Source organism: Bactrocera dorsalis, chromosome 2 (genome assembly GCF_023373825.1).
Source record: "Bactrocera dorsalis isolate Fly_Bdor chromosome 2, ASM2337382v1, whole genome shotgun sequence".
Lineage (NCBI taxonomy): Eukaryota > Metazoa > Arthropoda > Insecta > Diptera > Tephritidae > Bactrocera > Bactrocera dorsalis.
Window position 1 is genome coordinate 49,065,516 of NC_064304.1, and position 25,476 is coordinate 49,090,991.

Here is a 25,476-nt window from a genome sequence, read left to right on the forward strand (position 1 = left end):
AATGAACTTGACTTTTCGCCTATAAAGTGGACACTAAATGCTCTTAATACAATCCCAATATTTATCGACAATGATCTGTCTTAAATGTTTGTTTTTATACACATTACCACAAACTTTTGCTTCTGTTCTAAGATTTTTAATAATACTATAATTTTTCTTAGATATATTCCTTATGTAGACTTCAATATATTTAGTAAGGCACGGTGAGCAACAGGAAATTTACGCACTGCATCCAACGTATGCGTCACCCAAAATAAAATACCAGTTAATAAGGAAATTAGCAAATCTGAAAAAAACAAAAAAGTTAATAAGACGCTATTCGGATTTTCTACTGATTCGATTTTAAAGACACCAGCCTTCATGTATTATTGAATATTTCATGTAGATTTCAATAATTTTTATCAATCAGAAAAGCAGACATCAGCAATTACTCTCAGGCATGCCAGACAGCTTGCTACTCAATAAGCTGGTGGCCAAAATAAATTAAATAGTCGTTTTTATTAAAGCAATTACTAGCTACGCGCCAGTGTCAAGACAAACAGAAAAACAAAAGAAATAAATAAATCAACAAATAATTAGCATTTTAAAAATACAAAATAACAAAACATGAATATAAAAATAACAAGACATTAAAAACAATTTTAATAAATAAAAAAGTAAATGCAATCTTAATTTTAGCAACTTGTGGCGATTGCAGTCGCTGCCTTTTCTAGGTAAACATAAACACTAAATGTTTGTGTATGTGGTGGTTGCTATACGTTTTCGTATTTTGCCTTAATTGACATCATTCACATGTTGCTATTGTGTCATAAAAATATTTTTTTTATTAAAACTCAGGCGCCAATGCAACAATCAGCGGGCAACTCATTCAGACCTAAGCTGATAATTTGAATCCCTCAAGGTGAGATGAGGGGAGACAAACTGCAGTTAGGCGGCACAATGTTTATAAGATACAGGCAGCGGTGGCTGCGAAGAGGTGCGACTGCGTAACTGCGGCGTAGCAAGTACAATTAGCTCACATATTGTATGTTAGTTAGTACACTATGTGGCAGGAGAGTACGAGTATCTCCGGTACTGCTTTATACGGCGGACTAGCACACCGATGTGTTTTATACTTTTGCAATATTTGCTAGAGAGTATAATAGTCTTGTTCACATAACAGTTGTTTATATCACCTATATATAAGTGATCAGGATCAAGAGACGAGTTCCAATCCGGGTGACGGTCTGTGCAGGCTGCAACATGAGTAAAAAATGAGAAATTAATAAAAAATTAGTACACTGTTTCACGGCATCGCAAGGCGGTTGGAATAACTATCAAGCGAAAACCTTTAAAGTGCCATTACTAAGCATCAAATTAAGATACGAGTATAAGACTGTAATGTGGCACAGAAGGCACTAAAGCTACAAAAACCAACTTCGCTCTCCACAGATCCCTTAAACACCGATATTGTAAAAATTTATAAAAACAGAATATAACATATCCACTCACCATATAACAGTACTGTTAAAAACTACTAAAAGAGCGATAAATTAATAACAAAATATGACAGGAGCCGGGTAAAAATGATAAAATGATGAAATCATATAGCTTGCAACCCGCCCGACAGAATTCATTCAAATTTGGTTCGTGACATTCCTCGCACATTCCTATGTAACAGTGCGAAAAAGTTCCTAGGTGCAGAATATTTGAACCCCATTCCTACGGTTGGCCTTTTACAGCAAATATCGGCCAATGTTAGAAATATATAATTGAAATTGAAATAATCCCTTCCTGACAATAGAATTTCTGTGTGTCGAAAATAGATTGAAACGGGTCTATAGTTCCCTTAGCTCCCACATACATACTTTATACTGTATATACCGGTCACCATGTGAGTTATCTCAATAAAAATGTGAGAGCGTTTTTTAATGATAACATTGGATCTTTGTGTTTAAAATGGGTTAAACTGAGCAAAATATTGACGACGCCCCTATACAACAAACACATACTTATAATTGGGTTGACTTTATTCCATGTAATTGGTGATGGTATGTGAAGTACCTTAATGAATATGTGGCATGTTAAAGTATGTAGTATTGGCAAAATAGATAAAATCCGGCCGAAACTACCCCTAACTCCCAAAAAATACATATGTATATATATAATGATTTTCGTTCTTCAGACAAACATTACGTCGAATATGTCGGGTAGTGTATGGGTTATATACACATATGTACATATTCTTGCAAGTTCCAAGAGTATAGAATGTTCGGTTGCAACCCAACTTAGCCCTTCCTTACATGTTATTAAAAAATACATTTCTTATAAACCCGCACGAGTCATTCAGCGTTCAAGGTAAATCGATGCGAGTAGTACAATGAACGTTTTTGTTATTGTTTATTGTTTTTACTCTTTTTGTTCTGCACATGCTTTCTTACTAGGAATGACAATGACTCAGAGCGCTACGAGTGTATGTCGTCATAAGAGTCAAGCAAAGGGCATGAACTTCGTGAATTTCGCAGCGCTGCTGTTGACAAATATTCATTGAAAGCCGACGTACAACGCTGCATGCAGTGGTATGTACATACATATGTGCATATGTATGTATGAATGGAGTGAGTACGGGTGATGAGAGTTATTTCATAAAATTAAGATTTATAATACGTTTGCACAGAACTTATGGAGGCTCATTTAGATAACTAAGTGTTAGCTAAATTTAGTAGTTAGCAGCACATATGTAAGTATATGTATTTACACAGATTAAAAGACAGCCTAAGAGCTGAAATACAGGTACATTGGTGAATATATATGAAGACTCCTCCATGCATGGCGTTTAAACAGCCCAAATTAGTTATGGAGCGTAAATAATAATTTATTCGATGTAAATACATACATATGTATGTCTTCAAATCTGTCTAACAAATGAGTTGTGAGATTTATTAAAAATTTATATATTCGTATATACATATATACCAGGTGTCCAAGCACATTATTCATTACACTTATTCAAGGTATGTAGATAGTAAAGCTAAAGACCACAAGTTGCTGGTTTAGTCACTTCACACTAAGAACACTTCGAATAGAATTGCGATTCCTATAACTTATCTTTTAATTAAGAGGACAGAGAGGTCTGACTGGTGGTACATTCCAAAAAGCCGCCTACACGACGTCAGAACCACATACCAAATATGTATACTACTATAAGTAAAAAGGTAAGACTTTGTTCATAATATAGTATAGTGCTTATCTGGCGAGGCAACACCATTAGAAACGTAAATGCATAGCGCATGCGCGACTGCCATGACGATAGAGTCTTCAACGTACACACAAACGCATATTTGCACAAGCTAAAATGCATAACGAATCAAGTGTGCGAGTTAATTTTTTGCGCTTTTATTTACTCCAGCAGCATCAGCTACTCAGATATGACACACCGTTTGCTGGCAGTGGGCTGCAGGCACTGCCACGAGTACAATGTCCTCTCAGACTGGAAAGCCGCTGCTATTTACATACTAAATACCTAGATAAGTAAGTATTCAGCAAGCGGTTGACCATAAATATTTATATAAATGTGTGTGGCTGGTTTTTGCTATTGCTGTTGTTATTCTAAAATCACATTAAGGCAGTTTAGCAAAATTTGCACTCGCTTATACACACATACAGTGGCGGACAAAAGTCTTACATACACCCCCTGTTTTCTCGATGTGAGAGTACAAAATTTTTAGAAAAATGTGTTGATACAGTTTTATTCTAATCTTCTTTCTAATAACAACAAACTTAAAAAATCCGTTAATTAATATAAAAACTACAAATTTATGGAATAAAAACTCAAATATTGTGTTGACAAAAGTCTACATACAGTACAAATATCTTAGTTCAGTGCGAAAAACTTTACAAAATGCTAGTTTATTAAGACGTTTTAGTATTTAGTTGGGTCCCCATTGGCATCTATAACTGCTTGAAGATGCCGTGGCATTGATTCTGCTAAATTTGTCAACGCTGCAGATGTAATGCTGTTCCAAGGTTCCAATATGCGCTCTTAAGTATAGCAGAAGCTAGAAACTTGGGTGCTTTCCTAATTCTACGCACCAAAATCTCCTAGACTGTTCAATAATATCATATTTAGACTTTGAGGTGTGTATTTAATTGCCTTGGATATAATAAAGCAACCAGTCCTTACCAATTTGCGCCGCATGCATCGGATCGTTATCTTGTTGATATCCAACTGCACCAGAGCCCTAAATTATCCACCAAAGGCTTCAAATTATGTTCCCAACAGAGACTTATACTTATAACCGTCCATTTCACCGTCAATAAAGTCCGAATTTCTAACTCAGAGGCCGCAACAGCTCCCCAAACCATTACGCTGGCCGCCACCGAGCTTCACAATTGATACTACGTTCTTTCGGTTCAAGCGTTGGCGTTAGTTTTCCTTCAAATTTTAGCCCTTTCTTTTCACTACCAAAAAGGGTGAATTTAGATCATTGTAAATGAGACTTTTTTCCAAAAATCCATTTCCTTTTCTTTGGTGTTTTTGGCGAACTTTAAACGAAGTTCCGATTTTTTTCAGAAATAAAAGGTTTCTTCCGTGGTGTTCTACTGTGAATCCGTTATCGTTTAGAGTTTTTTTTTATTGTCTTGGTTGGATACTTATTTGTGACGTACTTACTATGCGTTCGGCTATATTTGGAGCATTTAGCTTTGGATTTTGGTCTACTTCGTTGAGAATCAGGCTGACGTCTCTACGAGATGTTTTTTTGGGCGTCCACTGCGCGGTTTATTTTCGTTGGCAATTATTTTTAAAGTTTTTAGAATTGTCTGTACTGTTGCTCGACTCAAGTTTAAAATTTTAGAATTTCACCATATGATTTTTTTTTCTTTTCTTTCTTTTATCACCAAATTTCTTACATCAATTGATATTCATTTCGCGGAGCCATTTATAGCTATTGAAGGGCTTAAACACACACTAAATTCAATAAATATCAACAATAAAAAATATTGAAATCAAAGAAAAAGGCTAACGTTACCTTACTGTTAATATAACAATGTACAAAGTATGCGATTTGAACTGTATGTAGACTTTTGTCAAAGCAATTCTTGAGTTTTTCTTCCATAAATTTGGTTGTTTTATGTTAATAATGAAATTTTTTAGTTAACTGTTATTATAATAAATATTAGAATAAAAAACTGTATAAATACATTTTTCTAAAAAACTTTTTGTACTCTCATATCAATGGAAATAGGGGGTGTAATGTAGACTTTTGTCCGCCACTGTATACACACTTGCATGTGCATGCTCGAACGCGTCTGCGCACTTGTCGCTTTGCACACTTTTTGGAAGGCCTCGTGCAAATCTAGCCCACACAGGTATGCAATTTGCATATTAAACGAAACTTTAAAGAGAATACCAAAGCGCTAACCTGGGCTAGGGTAATACACAGAGAATATAAAAATTATTGACAATTTTTAGATTTTTCGTTTTAAAAGCAACATAAATACAAACATTTGTATTCATAGGCAAAACTTGTTTATGCGGCCTGCGTTGTGAGCAGACCCCAAGAGTAGTGCGTCGCATTGATTTGTAGTAAAGAAGGCATAAATGGTTGTGTCTAAAGAAGTGTAAGAATTAAACCAATATTTTATGAATGTTGATTTAAAATTTTTTTTGCGAACGCCGCACATACTATCTGTATGTTTCTTTTACTATTTAAACGTATAATTATATATTTTTTTTATTTTTCTTTCATGATGGAAAGTTCTTGGGTGTATTCTATAGTTTTAATCAATGTTTGACATTCGACTTTCGACTATTTCATTACTGAAATGGTGACAACAGGAGTAAAAAAGATATAAATTGTACATTTAATTTACAATTTATTTCAGTATATTTAAAATCTCTATATATTGTATAAAAGAAAGTTGTGTTAGTTACACCATTTATAACTCAAGAACGGCTAAACCGATTTGGCTGAAAATTCGTGGAGAGGTAGTTTTTAATCTCCTTATGTCAAAATTTAATACAACTCATAAATACAAAAATTATATTCAAATCATAAGCATTTGTTCAAAATTCATGTTTGTAGGAATCATTTGAATATATGGGAGCAATTTTAAACAGATTCTTTATCAAAAATATTACAATTGCTAAGTATTTGGAATAGTATAAAAGAACTGCAACCAAATACGCAGTGAAATAGATTATAACTGGCTCAGTAATCAATCGTTGAGTTGTATTATACCACGTGCATCCGAAAAGACTGATATCATAACCTTTCCAGGCAACTTTTTCCTCTTTCCACGCCTGAGAAGCGGTTCATCATGTGCAGTCCACTAGAATAATTGCCGTTTGGACTTCAGTGGGAAATGATGGAGCTATGTTTCTATCACCGACGTAAAATTTCGGTTTTATTCCGAGCACTTAAACACTTCTCGGAATCACTAATTCGTTGTTTTTGTTGGATTATGAACTTGCGAGGCACCCACTATGCACAGAGCTTTCGCCTCTTTAAAGCATCGTTGTCCCCGGTGCTCATTTCGCCTGTTTCCAGCTTAGCAAATATCTTTTCATCGGTGGATTTCCCTGAGCCCAAATTCAACAGTATTTTCCCCCCAAAAGTAATGCTTCATTAACACACGAAATGCTTTATTATCCATTTTTTTGTAAACTAACACAAGTTGCTTCACAGAAATGCTATATCTCATTAACTAATAACTATAATCCAACTAATAGAAATGATATAGATGGTGGTAGTAGTATTATCTATGTATCAGCCACAGTGAAGAGTGGACGGATCCTCTAGTTTTAAATATTATAAAATAAGAGAAAAGTTTTAAATCGTGCTATTCAAGATTTTCAAATGTTTTATATTAATAACGTCTTTAATTATTCAAAATAAATTAAGGATGAATAAATGAAAACAAATAAACATGAGCAATGTAAAACTAAATAAATTAATTCTGAGACATTTCTAGGTAGTTTACCATAAAACCAGTAATCGATTAAAAAAAGCAAATTAGTAAGTGAAAAGTTGGTCTATATGTTAGACAACATCAGATGGTATCAAGAAGATGTTTTGCTACTTTGGAATTACAATACTTTATCATAAATTCTGACTTGACAATCTATATTGCACCTTTGGAACTAAATAAGCAAATATATTTTAATATAGAAGTTCACGAAGGCTTACCTGGTCCGATGTAAACAGGCTAATTAAGAGAGGTTTCACGCAACCAGTACCAACAAAACTTATTCCAACAACAAAATTATTTTTTAAATGTTTTTTTGAATACCACTTCAATGCTTCTGCAATAAGATGCTTTTTGGTAAGTTAAAATTCGTATAACTTCGGAAGTATACTTTATATACATATGTACGTATCTATCCATTAAAGCTTTCATCAAAGATGCCTAAGTATGGTAAGGAGTAAAAAATTACCTCGAACTGACAAGGAGTTAACGTAGCAATGTTGTTATACAAAATTCAAGCTTTTCTATCTGTGAACATGACATTTCATACCTATGTACATCATGCTTTAAAATAAAAAGTTCTCATTAATGACATTAGCAGCCAAATTAACTAGTTGACTTTGCTGGATCTACCGCATTTATATCAAGATCTTCATATCCGATTGAAAGATAAAAACATATATTATAATATAATTACTGTTTTCGAGCTGGAAGCTACGCCGCCAGTTCACCTCAAGGATTTATTAGCTTTTGGTTTTGGATATAATTCAGATATACATATATCATGACTTGCTTAAAATATTATCCAAGTTAGAATCATTTATTATCTGAAGTTTTGAGCGCCATCATTGAAGGTGCCCTGACTATGATTTTAGAGGAAGAAAGTGAATGCCCAAAACTTCATACCCACGCCTTAGGCCAAACCACAATTAAATAAGGGAGAAAAATACTTATTTTCTTTTTTAATGAAACCATATCTGTAGAGACGCGAAATGACATAGCATCGCACCTATGTACAGCTGATAAATTGCTATTAATGTACTCAATATCTCTCAAAGTTTTGAAAATAATGAAACACCGAGATTCAATTATAGAAATGTCTGTGGTCTCACCTAAAACCACAGCTTCAATCTGACCTGTGTATGTGTGTACAGTACAGCGCATGTCCACTTAAAATGCAAAATGCAGTCAAAACATAAATACACATTTAATATTTGCAAGTAATTGCAAATAAAAGTGCGGCAATAAATATCGTGGTTGTTAACCATACATTGTTGTAGTTGTGATTTATAACTGAGTTGGGCGAAATATTGCGCGGCAGCTTTGTGTCCGAAAGCGTAATGGCAAATGCAGGGGCGGTCATGCCTAGCATCCACACACTCACACACCTCCCTATGTATTAAAATAAGTCTGTGTATGAGATGAAGCCGTTACACACACGGATGTGCATAAGTGTGCCAATTGTCGAAGTTTTTTGCGTGGGTGTTAGCACCAAACCTTAAAACGTAGACGACTCTATTGAAAGTTGCGCAATAAAAGAGTAAATTGAAGTTTACTATGAGTAAAGAGCAGTAGTGCTGCATTTAATTAAGAGAGTTTACTGTATTCAACGTCAAGCAGCAAGGCGTAGGGGCTCTTAATTAAAAGCTAAACTAAAAACAATAACAATGAAACTCAGTAAACGCTTTACAAGCTTATTCCAATTGAATACATCTTTTGGAGGCCACTAAAGCACTTAAATGTCGCTCTAGCTAAGCCTCCTAACGAAAAATTTTATCAAAAATTGGGTATATTTTTCAAGTTTTCTCATTGCCGTACTCTCGTCAAGTAATCGGCCAATGTATTAAGTTAATTACATCATCTCAATTGTTATTGTTTTCGCTGACACGTTGTCATGGCTAATTTGCCACTTTGCGTATGCGAGGCAGGTGATTTGGCACTTCCTGCCGCGGCAACACCAACAAAGCCGTACAATCAAGAAACGAACACGAAAATGGGCGAAAACCGAAATCTATTGTTGCTTTACGCTCCTCCTCCTCTTTTGCAAACGATTTGTGTCGCACTGTTTCGGCACCTAGCTCTGCTCTGGCTGCTTATAATCGCTGAATTGTCGTTTGTGTGCACGTGACTTTACCAACACATTTGTTGAAAATTACAAACAATTTGCGCGCAATTTTCTAAAGCCGATTAAGGTGAACCCGAAACACTGTGTATTTAGTCAAAATCGACGGAAATGAAAATTCGACAGGCGGGAGGGCGAGCGGTCGTTCGGTCGCGCAGCTCAAGAGAGATAATGCCCGTGTGAAACACAATTCTTTGGCCGCTCTCGGTTTAGGTACAATCATAGCTTTTTGCGGTGTTATTTGCGCACTACATTTATACATTTATTCAATGTTTTTTACTTGAGCTGAGTGAAAACAAAAAGCAAAACTAAAGTTGATTTGCGGTGGCCGCTGGAACGCTGAAAAACATAATTTAAATAAAAAGTAGCGGAACAAGTGGCGGTAATTACTCTACACAATGCCATGAAATCATGGCGGACATTGGTGATTTCAATTTTCTATCTCTCATTTTATTGTGTCGTTTCGACCATGAAATTACGGTAATTTGTAATTTTGCACATTTGCGGCCGATGTTAATGTATAAATCGTTGTATGCGATTTTTTTTATCAAAGAAAAACTAAATAACGAATCGTATCGGCTTTTGTTGTTAACATACATATAAACTAAATGAAATATACGTTTTATAATACGTAAATGGTTACATATACATATATGAAACATATATACATATGTATCTCTCTGAGAGGAGGTGGTGTAATAACACTAAACGCAAACCATGGATAACAAGAAAGATCTCAGAACGAAAAGCTAAATATTTTCCAGAAGCTCGGTTTCTTTCAAGTAGATCTAAGTCCTACTTTGGACTAAAAATACGAATAAGCGCATAACTCAAACGGTAAAACTTTACTCCTAAGAAAAGTCAATATTAATAAAAATAAATAATGACAAGCAATATACATATCTTTGCATTTAACCGATATTTTTACGTAAGAAACATATAAATAAATTAATCAATTGACCCAAAATCGTAAGCGAATCGTTAGCATGTAACCATTGTGAATGTACTGCCTTCCTTCTAATAAAAATAATTCCGACTATTGCATAATCGTAAGGTAACCAGTTAGTTCTTTGCATGCTGTGCGCCGTTTAGGCTCTTGCTTTCCCTTTACACGCAGTACCACTTTACTAAGTAACATCAATATTAAAATATGTTGAAATAAAAAGCTCCCAATTACAAATATTATATACCCTTCTAAAGAAATTCTCGTTTATTTGTCAGATGGTTAATGGCAACACTGAAAATTCACCAGTGAAATCAATTTAGATGAAGTTTTGCAATCAAAATCATATAACCGAAGCAATATGCGCAATAGTAGTACTGCATTAGATTCTGATATAGCACTATATATGTTTAAAAATTATTATGAAATCTAATTAGAAAATAGTTAAGTACACAACTTAATTTGTTATAAAAATAAATATTGCGTAATTTAATATATAAATATGAAGATGCCTCAATAACGTTGGTGTTAGTAAACAAGTACTTAAGTGCATACACACACATACTAAGGGAGAATGAAATATTAAAAATGTGCATGTCCATCTGATATACTATGTATGGGTGTACATATATGTAAATATGTATTCTATAATAATATTCTACAAGGCATCAATCAAACTAGACTAATAGAAACGAGCTAAAAATACGAGCGTGAGCAATCGATTGTGGAATAAGATATGTATGTACATATACATATATGTATATGAAATTGAAATGCACATGAATGAATAACAACATGTAGACATATAGAAATAAGCGAAAAATTATATATGAAAATTCTATTTTTCTTTACAAAGCGAAGCCAAAAAGCTCGTCGAGCATAAAATGGCATCATAATTTCTATTCTAGACAAATATTATATCAACATTCAAATTACCTATGTACCTTATTTATTTTTAGTAAATATAAACAACAATTATAATGGTGTAAACACCGTACAATGGGAGGAGATATTGAAGAAATGTCAAAAGAGAATTTGTTGGCTCACCAAAGGCAATTAAAGGTCTCAATCATCTCGCCAGTTAATGTTTACCGATTGCAGGGCAGCCGTTGGCAATTACCCGCTTATAAGCCTACACGATGTTAATTAGGCGGAAAGCACATTCTATTCAGCGATAAGACTTTCGTTGACTCGACCCAATTCTCGTTGAGGTGCCGCAGCCATCGCATGAAGCAGGAAGCACGAAAAAGGTACGATAGTCGAGAGTAGTTAAGAAGCAAATAAAAGTGAATATAAGCAAAAGTAAAATCAATAAAACCAATTAAACGAAAGAAAATCTCATTTTTACAATCACTCAGCCACATTTTCCCCGTCCATTGAGCGGAAGCTATTGAAGAGCAGATGGCAGAAACGAGGTTGTAAAACAGCCACTAAGCCAGTGACAGCGTTGCTAATACTCGAATGCGATTGAAGCTATAAATTTGCATGCCTCCAGTAGGATAACTTACTTTTTATTGTTTTCCACTGAAACAAGAAGTACTCATTTTAAGTTTTCAAACTATTACATGTTCAAACACAAATCCTGTTAAGGTCACAAAACATTTAACTTTACTAACTATTTGGAGCAGTAAAACAAAGTTCTTATGGCTCATCGAAAGTAATACACGTTTTCAAAATCGGGAAAGTCTAAACACTCCGAAGTAAGCTTGAGTTATAATGATGAAAGGCCAAAATTGTTTCTTATCTTATTGGGTCACTAAAAAGTCTTAGTACAACTAACTTAAAAATTTCGATTTTTTCTTGTATATAACATATATCCGCAATTGCTTGTTTCAACATTACATTGCTCATCACTTTTAAGGAAAAATTCATTCAATCATGTACGAGTATTCTTGCTGCCTCATTTTCCTACAGAGTACTTGGTACTCAATGAAAATGTGTAAAACTACAGTAAGTTGACTGGCAGCTACGAAATGCTGCTCAGCTCCATGCCACACGCTGCTTTATGACTTCTCCATTGGAAAGTGCAAGTACAAAGTCGCTAACAACAATGAAGGAAAATGTGAATAAAAAACGAAAACCACAACACACATACCATACGACACACAACAACAAGTTTATGAGCCACGGAATGAGGTTGTCAAAATATAGTAGATCGTTAAACGAACTGCGGCCAATGACTTTCTTGTTTGCTGGAAAATCCATCATACATGGCCCAGTAAATATGCAAAGGAATTTTAAATGTAAAAATATACTACATATAATACTATACCTCGTGTACAGAGGTACAAAAATTTTTGAAATATTTAGAAAGTACTTTTTAATTTAAAAGTAATCTGAACTATTTAATGTATCTCAACATATGCATTGATAGTCGAGGTCCGACCCGAATTAAGGAAAATGTATAATCAGATCGACTGCACATGGAATGATAACGAAGATGCTGACATAAAATACAAACAAAAAAATACATAAATATATTGATTTATTAACCGATGTAACAATGAAATCAATGAATATGTGTATAGCAAAAAGACCTGAAGAAAAATTAAACAAACATGAAATGAAAACAAGAGAGCTCTCCTTAGGGTACTCAATCTCAAAGAGCCAGACCAGTCGCCTGCAGGGATATTATATTAGATCGGAATTGTGGAAGGAGACTCAACCAATTCAAATCTTCTTTTAAACCATTAGATAAATAGATTATATTATTTTACCAATTGTTGGCAATTTTTTGATTGTAATTCTGCTATGGAGTTAAGGCCCTATTAAGATTTGCAACGCAACTGGATTTTGGTTGAAGTTTTGAAATTCGTTATCAACTGAATTCGTAAAAAAGTTTCGGTTGAAGTGTTTTCAAGCTTACATTTTTTGATATTACATTTTTCAACTCTGTGCCAGTGGAGTGGAATAATGTATCAAAAAATGTCAACTGGTAGAAAGCGGTTGAAGCTCGGCATTAATAATTTTATTTAGGAAATAAATATTTAGGTAAAAAAAAAATATTATATTTATAATTTTAAACTACAATCAATAAGTTATTATGTGCAAAAGGTAAATAGTTTGTTAAGCTCGTGGAGTCACATCCGAATACTGATTAAAATAATATTAAGGTACCACGGGAAATGTTTCAAACATAAAGAGTCGACACAACTTACTGCTCCTATGAATATACGAGGTGTGTTCAAAAAGTATCGCGAATTTGGAATTTTCGCGGGTTACGTATACTCGAATTTCGAATTTTTTGTGGCGTTATGTTGGTACTCATGTCTCTCACTTATGCCGATAAGCTCGGCCATTTTGAATGTTCATTTAATTGTTGACAGCTGCTTTGCTTGCACGTGTTTTGGATCCTCTTCGATTTTTACCTATCAAACAAATTGCACCACGATAACGCCACTGCTCACACATCGTTGCTTGTGCGCGACTTTTTGGCCAAAAACAACACACTAATGATGCCGCAGCCACCGTATTCCCCAGATCTGGCCCCCTGTGACTTTTTCTTGTTCCCTAAACTGAAGAGGCCCATGAAAGGACGACGTTACGCTTCTCTTGACCAGATAAAGACGGCATCGAAGGAGGAGCTGAAGAAGATAAAAAAAAAATGATTTTTTGAAGTGCTTCGAAGATTGGGAAAACCGTTGGCATAAGTGTATAATATCTCATGGGGATTACTTTGAAGGGGACAAAATAGATATTCATGAATAAATAAATAATTTTTGAAAAAACACAAAATTCGCGATACTTTTTGAACACACCTCGTACTTTTTAAGTATAATTAAAATTTTTAGGAGCAAGCCTCTCTTCAGTCATTGGTGTTTTTTCGAAACGCACAAGTTAAACCCATTTTAAGTGCATAAAATGAGAGTTTGTGGCAACGTTCATTCCTCTAATTAGGGAAAAAGTGTTACCTCAACGAAAATTACTGATCAATCTACTATAAACCTTATTTAAAAGCCATATACTAGTCAATAATACTTTGGACGTTCGAATGGACTTGAGTGTTTCCGAAGACTTTTTCTTATGAACCGCACATCAGTTTTGGCTAGAGCATTTTTTACATTGCAATATACATATGTAAATCAAAACTAATGTTTCATCTGTTTAATTATCTGTCAAATATAATTTTATGGGTTGAAAACACTAAAGAAACTTCCACTGAAGATAGCTGGAAATCGTAATACCAAAAATGAGTTGCATTGATATGAAGCTGAATTGCTTTAACTTCAATTCAACTGGGCAGATTCGAAAACCGTTCTAGGCGTATAAGTTAACTTTTAATGACTTAGTATTGGATTTGCCAAACATTAGAAGTATGGAGTGGCTGCAGTTTTAACTAATTCCAGGAAGTGATAAAAATTATCAAGCGCCTGGTTAAACTCGGTTGTTGCCAGTGATTTCACACTGCATTGCGTGCATTCATATACATATGTATGTATATGTACATACATAAAAATACTCTTACCGAAATACGTATGAAAGTGCGTCGAAGACTGCAACTAAATACACGGCTCATAGCAATTGAATTACATGTGTCGACTTCAAGTAGGTCTAATAAACTCACAAGCAAACATGAGAACAAACAGACAGTACAAAGAAATTGAGCAAGTAATGGAGAATTGTAGAGAATCAAATGAATGCACGTCTCTTTGCTGAATTGCCCTACTGGAAAAAGTTGAAAGAAGACGTAATTGGGAGCAAGTCTACAAAATAGATTAATGGTTGTGTTTTCCTCTGGAATTTTTTGATTTGGGTTGTACAACTTTCTTGAAAATTTATTAGTAGTATTCAAAATTACCTCTCCGCCAGTTTCTAGTCTTATTTTGGGGATAACTTCTTTGAAAGAACCGAGAACTACGTTTTGCAGAAAAGAGCCAACGGAAAAGGCAAACATTTCCTGCTGGACATATTCAAAGTGCAACAGATATTACAAACTCTAATAGACAACGTAAAGATGGAAAATCTAGAAACGGATAGTCAAAGTAAAATAAGAATGTAACAGAAAACAACAAAAAAAATGTAACAGAAGTCACAGTGAACTGCACTGAACGCAAAGAATGTTAAAATTGTGAGGGAAAACTGGAAAAAACATATGCTTGTGTGTATATAGTACATGATCACCATATACTACATACGTCAAAGTTAGAATTGTGTATATGTATACATACATACATATGTATATGGTACGTATTTCACATTTTAGAATGTCATTTGTGTGCGGTACACCAAGGTTGACTCGTAACGTCAGCGAGTAATAAATTCAAACCTCAATGAGAAATTCATAAGCGAAAACGTTTAGACACACATACATACAAACAATCTCAAAAACACGTCGTGCGCATTACGATCGTGCCGCCGAGAGATTAGTATAAGAGACACAATACTTGTATGAAAAATAGTTCTGAATGAAAATTCACTATACAAAAAATATATGTATGTATATGTACAAACACAGATATATATGTATATCATATGTAAAAACATATCAATGCGTGTGATTAGTACATATGCGTAAGGCGTAATTGAAAATGTTGAAAACATATATATACTTTTATGTATATTTGTTGCAAAAAATAAGACAGAAGAACATAGATAAATAATAATTCATAAAACTAGAACAACTTCAGCTTTGTTACACTATCTCTTGGATAGGAGCAATTAAAATGCCCTGAGGTTAAAAGGTTACATACGAGAAATATACACATGTTTCAAATGTTCTAATAAGATAAAAATTTTAGTATGTAAAATATAAAAACACTCACTGAACAAATGTTAGTTTATGTAAAGCTTTGCTATGAAACTGTCGCCGGAAAGTTGAGAGGCATTGATCCTTTGATGGCCTGTGTTGCCAACTTTAGTTACATTATTTTGCTTCATTTTATCAGGAAAGCATCTGTTTTCAGATAGATGCTTTGTTTGCTGTCAAATAGCATATTTAGCATGTGAAAGAAATGTTTAAAAATACTTGAGCTGTACATAATTACTTTTAGTGCTTTTTAATTAATTTTCGGCTACTCTGGAAGACACTCTGGCATGAAAAGAACAATCATTGCTTTCATTTCTAGAACAAAAAGACTTTACGATACAAAATGAAATCAATATTCTTTTTTACAAACTATCTAATTGTTATAACTCAATTAAAAAACAAACTACACATACTGACCCTAACTTTTTTCTCTTTTCACTCTCCTAAAGAAAAGTCTGCATATTTACTGGACTTGATTTTGCAACAGCAACGCAATGTAAAAATAATTTAAAAATAAGTGAACAATCATCAAAAACAAAGAGAAAAAGCAGTAACACTTGTATTTTCTTATTTGCTTTGAGTAAATCAGCGTTCGATCTACACTTGTTAATTGTTAATTACTTTATTATGCTACTTAATTGCCCTTTTCGTTTATTGTCGCTATTTTCGGCACAAACGAACGAATGGCAGCACTCGTTGCCGAAAATATGTTATTTTTCACACACCAAGGTAATAAATTTCCAACTTTAGATGTAAATTTTTATGGCAATTTTACATCATGTCAAAGCGTGTTTATTGTGGGCGTTTACAGCTTTTTCTGGTATTCGGGTTTTTTCCTACTTTATAATATTTTTTAACGATTCGTAATTACCACTGCCAAATGATGGCGACTGCAGGCAATAAAGTGCAAAGAAATTAAAAGTGCGAAACAAGTTTGTAACAATATTTAATAACCATCTCATTTCCCAATACACAGATATGCATGTGTGTGTATGCGAAATAGGCATTACTCAATTAGCAATGATGGGATCATAGGTGGCAGCTTTTGGATGGCGCATCACAGATAAGAATGTCGTTGTAATCAAATATCTGTGAAATATTAGCTGCTTTAAATTCACCAAGCATTGGAATGTAGGCTTCAAGCAAACTACATGAGATGTTCAAACAAACAGGCAGCAGTTGTGGTGCATCTCCACTGAGGTTTTTTGGGGAGATTTATTTTTTCCATGTAAAAAAAACATTTTGGTAACCCATTAGTTTCTATAAACGCTTTTTTTCTGGCCTCATTATAAACCGTTGGGAAATGTGAATCGAACAAACCATACAAGAGTCCATGCTACGCTAACATACAACCCACGGACACATGAGATACTATCGTTGGTGGAGCAATTCTTCTTACCCCGTCAATAAATAGTTTAGTTTTGTTTTCTATGAACAATTTTAGTTTATTTAGCGTTATGTCTTCAAACATCAAAAAGAGTCTTTGAATTTGATTTTTGAGAATGATTTGGAATTTGAGCCATTCACAAGAGTAAAAGATATGTACATAATATATATGTATGTATAAAAAAATTTGGTAGCAGAAGACAACGGTTATATCTCTTTAATTGGGTATCGCATACTTTCTTGTGGGATTTCCACTCGATAACGCTGTAATTACTTGTACTTGTATTTTTTTTTACGAGAGAACTCAGAAAAAACATTTGTTCATAAAGTCCCTCCATTTTTATACTCTTGCAACCAGTTGCTACAGAGTATTATAGTTTTGTTCGCCTAACGGTTGTGCGTATTACCTAAAACTAAGCGAGATAGATATAGAGTTATATGTATATGGGATATATAAATGATCAGGATGAAGATAAAGTTGGAATCCTGGTACTGTCTGTCTGTCCGTCCGTGCAAGCTGTAACTTGAGTAAAAATTGAGATATCTCGATGAATCTTGGAATGCGTTTTTTTTTTTTGGTACAAAAAATTTCGAGTTCGTAGGGCGTAATCGGACCATTGTCACGTCTACAAATCGCCATAAACTGAAAACAGATAAAGTGCCATAACTAAGCACTAAATTAAGATGTAAAGCTGTAATTTTATACAGAGGATCGCAGTAGAAAGAGGCACTTGTGGGAAAAAATTTTGAAAAAGTGGGCGCGACCCCGCCCTCTAAGAAGTTAAATACACAAATTTGCTGAGTACAAATCTTATAAAAACTTTTACCGACAGCGTGAAAATGGATGAAATCGGAGGATAACCCCTCTCACTGCCCATATAACGATACTGTTAGAAACTACTAAAAGCGCTATAAATCAATACCTAAATACGCCAAAGATATTAAATTTTACCACCGAAATGATATGAGAGAGCTTTATGGGAGTCGGTGTAAAAATTTGACCAACCGATTTCGACAAAATTAAGTACGTTCCATTATTCTTGCATTCCTATGTCACATTGTAAAAATGGAAGAAATCGGACAGCAGCCACGCCTATTTCCCCATTTAGCACAATTTTAAATTCCACTTGATTCGTTCAGTTTCCAGTACATAATAATTAAAAGGGGTTCAATCGGACCAATACATCCCGCAGCCCCTATATAATTAATATAAAAATCTTCGAACTTCCGGGTGACTTTGTACCGCATATAACAGCCAATAAGTGAGTTATCCCAATCAAAATAAGAAAGCGTGTTTTACTCATACCAGTGTCTTTTTGTGCCTAAGACAGATAAATTTGAGTGAAAACTTGGCCTAGCGCCTATATAACTTATGTACATACATATGTATATAAGGATTTTCGAACATCTGTCTGACTGTACTCTATAGGATTGGTTTTGCAACTTAAAGTAATTCCCTGGCTTTGATTCTTGCTAATTACAAGAGTATAAAATATTCGGTTGCACCCGAATTTATACCTACCTTACTTGATTGTATTTACTTCAGCTAATTTGCCATATTTCACAATTCCACCGCAGCCAAACTACCACGCCCTAAAACGAAGCACGCAATCAAGCCAGGTGGCAGCAGTTTCCATCGCGAGCATGAGCGACGCTTGCCAGTCGTCAATTAACGCAATTCGCCCGATGCATCCACCAACCGCTATCTGCACTATCTCCGCGCGTATCTCGGTTGTCTTGCATCATTAGAAAATTCATGGAACAAATAGCAATAAAAGTGGTGATAGTGCTTTTGGTACACACGCAACACGCATCCACACTTTGTTTACATTGAAATATTTAGGAGTTGCCTCTCTTCCCTTTCTCCTCGCATATGCGTCGTTCGGGGTTTTGCAAGCAATATATTACTTCATATGTCTATGAATGCACACACATCCGAGCCTATTGCGTGTGGCACATCCGCCGTGTGCGTGCATCTTGCAGTGTTTACTCGTATATCTTCCAACATACAGACACATACACGAATGCCTTTGTGTTTATGGCTATTTTCATTTTCATAAAAGCAGAGAATTTAAAATTCCATACCGTTACACGCATTCGGCCAAGAACTGGGGCGTATTCTAAACTTTAGAATTCCAAGCATGTCTACTGGTGCACATAAATGTGTGAGTAACATCAACTACTTGGAGCAACACACTTGTTTGTGGGCACACATACACTTGGAGTTGCAAACTATTCTAGTGTTCCCATAGTGGAATGTGGCAGGAAGCTGTGATTGCCACAATTGATCACTCGTCCGTTGATTTGATCTGTTTGATATGATAGTACACAGTTCTCTAAGCATATGTATATGTATGTAAATAAACGCGTATGAATTCTTTTGTATGTACGCCTGCTTATATTCACCTACATATGTACATATGTATGTGTGTCAAATATACCCTTTGTTCAACTGAAGTAGCATGTAATCTAAGAAACGGATACTTTCGTTGTTTTATTCGATGCATATATATATACATATATATGTACGTATATGCAAGTGCAATCTAACAGGTATTATATACTCTCTTCAAACTTTGTTGTAATTTTGGATTATTTCAATAAGTTTTCTTGATTTTTTAGAATGTGCACTGACCAATCGTTAAGAATTTGAATGCAATATAAACACTTTAAGGGGTTACATAGATTTACGGGGTTTTTATTGTGTTAATAATTTATGTAACTCATTTAGAATATTGTCCTATATTTTCAAGTTGATTCTTTTGAAGTCTGTTGGCAAGATTTCTCAAGAATTACTCAACCTATGTATCCCCATGAAATTTTTATTTGAGATTGTTTTTTTGAGATACATTTCTCAAAGACTTGGACGATTACAATGTATAAAATCTAATTTTCAGTTTTTTAACTTTCGTCCAAGTTTTAAGTTTATGTTTTAACTGTAAGGAGTTACCCTGCCAACGCTGGTCATCGGAAATGGCATCGCAATGACCGAATTTAAAACATTTTTTCCAAAAATTTCAGAATTTCGTTGCTAATAGTTTATATTTGTAACAATAAAAAATTCTAATAAAATATTTCATTTTTTATGAGAACAAAAATTGTTGAAAAAAATACCGTTTTTAACCGAGAAAATTCATGTAATCCCTTAACTAGATGAAAAGTTTTAAGAATATGTAGTTAAGATATACATATAAGTTAAATTCCCTTCGGAATAAATTAACTGAACTGAGACGATATTTTTAACAGTACAATGAAACTTATTTTTTTTTTTTTAAACAACATTAATGAAGAAATATGTTCGAGTGCAATTTTATATACAATTTATGTATAATATATACATATAACTCATACACTGACTGAGGTATTCGGCTTGGTTGGTTTAGCTAGAATGATTTGGGAGATATGAACAGTAAACTTTTTAGAGGGCGGACCACTTCAATTCTTTTAAATTAAATTAAAGTGGCTAGTGCAATCGCCAGTGCCAAATTACAGTTCTATATCTTAACATACAACTTGCACAGACAGACAGACCGGCAGATGGACGAACAGACAGTCAATCGGAATTCAATTCGTCTCGTCATCCTGATCTTTTATATACATACATATGTATATACTATATAACCCGATATCTATCTGGATTAGTTTTAGGTGATTATGGCCAATTTACATAGAACTTTTGCTCCTCTTCGCGTCGGACAGTTGTTTTGACAAAAAAGTTCGATGTACGCATTTCTATGGGTACGTTCACATAAAAAGTTTTTGAAACTACAGTCGCTTTGTTCTTTAGAGAGAAATACTGAAAGCAAAGCGTTCATTGCGACATACCCTTTGTTTTCTGCGCTTCGATGTTTCAGATGAACTGTCACGCAAAGCGAGAAAAGTTGCATGTGAATGGGCCTTTATAGTCTGTAGCAACATGTTGCAAACGTACAATAATGTAATTTTGTATGTACATACATATGTCCAGGTTTAGCTCACGTCAGGAGCATATGTATTCCAAAGTTGTTGCCTAAAAGGAACTTAACTTTAAGTCATAAGTACGTAGAGAAAAGTTCAACAAATAAAAATCTGCACATTGATTTTCGAGTTATACAATATCTAACTAACTCAATTTTGTTTCATTTATTTTGATTTATTTCATGGAAATCACAAACTAGATTTTCCCGCATATTAAAACATATTTGAGCCTGTCATTGCAGTTGCATACAAAATACATGAAAAAATGATTTTCGATTCAAAATTCTAATTTTGAACACCTTTTATAGTATATTTGCATTCGAAATGTACAACAGCGGCCTTTATATAAGCTAAGTTATGCATAATTTCAATTGAGTAAGATTATTTACTGTTAAAATCAATTCAAATCAATTCTGCGCATGCACGAATTCAAGAAAAATATTATAAGAGTTAATCAAAAATATATATGTACATATTTGCATACATACATACATATGTACATATGTATACATTTCCGAACTTAAGTAAAACAGAAGTAGACAGGCAAGACAAAGTAAGAACAAAAAAAGGCATTGGCTATAAGAAAATTTATGACGTGAGTCGATCGCCGATCGCAATGGTGGGTGCAGGAATAAGTGACTGACTGACAGAGAGACAGACTTGGAATAACTGGTTATTTAGTGAATAGCTGGCGCATGTACGACTGTTGCTTACGTGCGACTGACCGAGCGTTCGCTGGTAGCACCCGCACCTCGTATTCTCGCTTATAAACTACGTATCATACATACATACATACATACATACGGGATGTATGAGCTATACTGTCATGTAAAAAACTGTAAAACGGACTCGGCTGCTTACCGCACTCGAAATTTGTACTAAAGTATGCGTCACACATGCGCAAACGGAGGCTAATAAAAATACGTACAAACGAACAAATAGACTTGAACACTTTTTACTAGAAGCAACGACAAAGTCAACTAGCCTGCTAGATATCGAGGCACAGTAAAATTATAAATAGAAGGGGACTGCAGTATAAAATAAAAACTAGACAGGAAATAGAAACAGAGTGCGGGTGAGCCAACCGTTGAACGAACTTAGGAAAGAGAATGGCGGGACAGAGTGTCAGAAGAAGTGTCAACTTGTAAGTAAATAAATGTTTATGCAAAAATTGCGATACAAGTCAGCACAGGAAATGACAATTGATGACCCACGTCGCGACGTTGGCGACGCAGTAAAAGCAATCGGCAATCGGTAATTACCACACAACTCACTAAAGCAATATCTACATATGTATGTATAATAAATGTTGTACATAGGAGCACATACATATTTACATATGTATGTATGTATTTAAGTATTTATAGTGCAAATCAACTTTTCCCGAATTACACATACATATGTATGTACTTATTGGCATGTGTGGAAACATTTCCCTGCATACATACATATGTACATACATATGTACATTCATTCCTATTATACAAATAATTATTTTTCTTTGTTCGTTGATCTTCAGGCAACAAATATGAGCACACGTCTGACAAATACCTTTGCAATCTCAAATAATTTTTTTCGACTAATTGTGTCGTTGGCATTCCAGTTTCATGCTCGTCATTATGTCACACCCATAATTGGGTTATCAGAGCGAATTGATGAACAGAAAATGTGTTTGCGGAAAGCGTGTAGGTAGGAAGATAGATAGATACATAGCCGGATAGATAGAATAATGAATGCTCAATAAATACATATGCATGTACATAAGTATATACAGATGTGAAATAACCGGTTACTGTATGGCGGGTTGTTCAATTGAAGAAAACAGCTGATTTGATTTTTCAGAGAGATAGAAATACATATTGGAATAAGGAAACTACGAAGATATTTTCGAAACATCTTTGACATTATTAAATTTTTCTAAATAATTATTTAACACGAATGCCCATAAAAATGAGTAAGTAAAAGCAATTCTTTATTTCCGAAAGTGATTCGATAGTGCTGATTGGGATATTTACTCTTTTTTCGTAATTTTAATACAATTTTTTTAGTGACTCCTACATATTTAATAAAAGAATGTATTATTTATATTAGCTTTAATTCATATATAGTAAGTCTCCATAAATGACATTTAGTATAATTATTTTTGGTATTATTGGTTACTTATTCTATTCAATAAAAATTAAATTATCAAGTCAAGCTTTTTCTTCAAAGTAGTATACAGGTAATTCATAAAGCTGAAGTTTTAAAAACGCTTTATTGGTCGATTTTATTTTTGGATGTGTCACATTCCTTTAATTGTGATTAGTATTATTTAGGGGTGTAAATTACGTTTAATCAGTAAATACTCTTAAGCTGTCACTCACCTTTCAGGTTTCTGCAATCGCGTTTGGTATATAGTAACAATAAGAAATTGCCGTCACAGTTTGAATTAATTCAATTTTTTAATCACACTTTATTTTTATTTATGTATAATTTTAACAATTTTCGTTTTACTTTTAGATATCCATATATTCGCCTTCAATTTCAGCATTACAATATTATTCCATAAACATTAATTTTATTATTATTTGTTGTTTTTGCTTTTGCAATAACGAATTCATTACAAAATATTTTCTTTTGGTTACGACTCAAAAGCTTGACTGCTTTGAATTGAATTTTTAACACAAAATTTTGTTTCCAACAATTTTTAAGAGCACTGATGTTTTCGAATTGAACACTTTTAACGAACATATGTTGCATAAATGTCACTCTTAATTAGGTAGAAAACATTTAATCATTTCATTTCATTTGGGAAGTAAGGGCCGAGTGTTTTTAATATTCCGCACTTTTTGTGAATGACAGCGCGAGATTGTTGTGGCTTGACACGTTTACGTTGTATTTTATTTTTATTTATTTATTATTTTTTCCTGCGTTCACACAACTCATACACACACACGTACAAAGTTTCTCCCGCACCGCACCCCGTTATCGAATTGGTTCGGTTGTCGTTCGTCGCGCGCAGTTCACTTTTCGCGCGTCATATCCAAAAGCAAAACAAACAAACGCTCGGTTCGATGAATGCGTTTTCCACAATTTTGCTGTGGCAACGTTTTCTTTGTTTTTATTTGATCGCTTTTGTTGCCTTTTTCCTCTGCAGAAGCAATTTATTTGGAAAACCATAAACGAAATAATGTGTGCCGACGAATGTGATAAAATATTTTCGCAGCCACGTTTTGTTGTTATTGTTGCTTATCGCTCTCAGCTTTTTATTATTTTCTGTTTTACACAAATACAATGCGAACAGAAAACTAATTTAGTTTTTCCATAAACGGAACGCACTTTTCCCGTTTGCACACTTCGCAATTTCGTCACCACAAACGAATATGGAGCCAGCAATCTTTGCTCAATCATTTATTTAATACTTTGAATTTTTTTAATTTCCAACTATTTTGGTTCACTTTACCAAATACACGTCTTGAACTGCACAGTACAGCGTGTAATTTCACTTAAATTTGGCTTGATTTGCTTTTCAAAAACTTCAACACAAACAACACATTTAATCCTCTTTATTTAGCTCAACAATGAATTCGTTTATTTCCGCAGCACACGCTTGTTTTCACTACTTGGTGTAATCACACGTATTTACCGCTATACAAACCCAACAATCGTTTGCATTTATTCGCACTTTGCAAAGAAGTCGTTAAATGTACTTTTTTCGCTTTTGCTTGCACACTAAAACTTCTTATCGCACAACTAGACTTCGTTCGTACTTTCGACACAATAACAACGAAGTTATATCTGGTTGAAATTTCCACTACGCGACCATATACTATCCGACCGATCGAATTATACGATGTTCGTTGGCAACATTGCCGACAATGACTAACATGGCAGCACCAACCCGACTCAATGCGAACTATCGGTTCGATCCGGCAACCGCGATCGAACATTTTCGCAGCATGATGCCGACCGAACGAGCGGTTATAGCATGTTTATGCACACCACGCAACGAAGCAACTAGGTTGTAAGTACAAGTTGTAACTGAAATAGGCGTGGTGTTGCCACTTGCAACTTGTTAAAGGTCTAGTAAAAACTGGTATAAAGTTTGAACGTATATATGTTTGATCAAGCTCAGCTGATTTATTGTTGATATTCATTAATCAGTCCAATATTATTTTGAAAAACGTTTAGTTTAAGTGGCCAAAAGTATATTGGTTGTCAAAAAAGTCTTGCGGTATTTTTATTGAAATTGAAATGAATTTTTGATGACTCATGCCCAGCTCTTGACTGATGCTACGGCTGCTACTATGCCGGTCTCTTTCGACCAATTCAGCGATTTTATCGCAATTTTCGACGACAGGTCTTCCGGAGCGTAGCGCATCCTCGCCCACCTCT

At 34.3% G+C, this 25,476-nt stretch overlaps 1 protein-coding gene across 4 annotated transcripts in view; it reads right to left on the minus strand.

Moving 5' to 3' along the window:
- The window catches only part of LOC105233785 (rho GTPase-activating protein 7), a 248,151-nt gene extending 223,177 nt beyond the window's left edge, over positions 1-24,974 (minus strand). For all 4 annotated transcript variants that reach the window (XM_049447126.1, XM_049447128.1, XM_049447127.1 and 1 more), the window contains exon 1: positions 23,466-24,974. The gene's annotated coding sequence lies outside the window, so the exon portion shown is untranslated. The remainder of the gene's footprint in view (positions 1-23,465) is intronic.
- Positions 24,975-25,476: the final 502 nt, after the last annotated feature.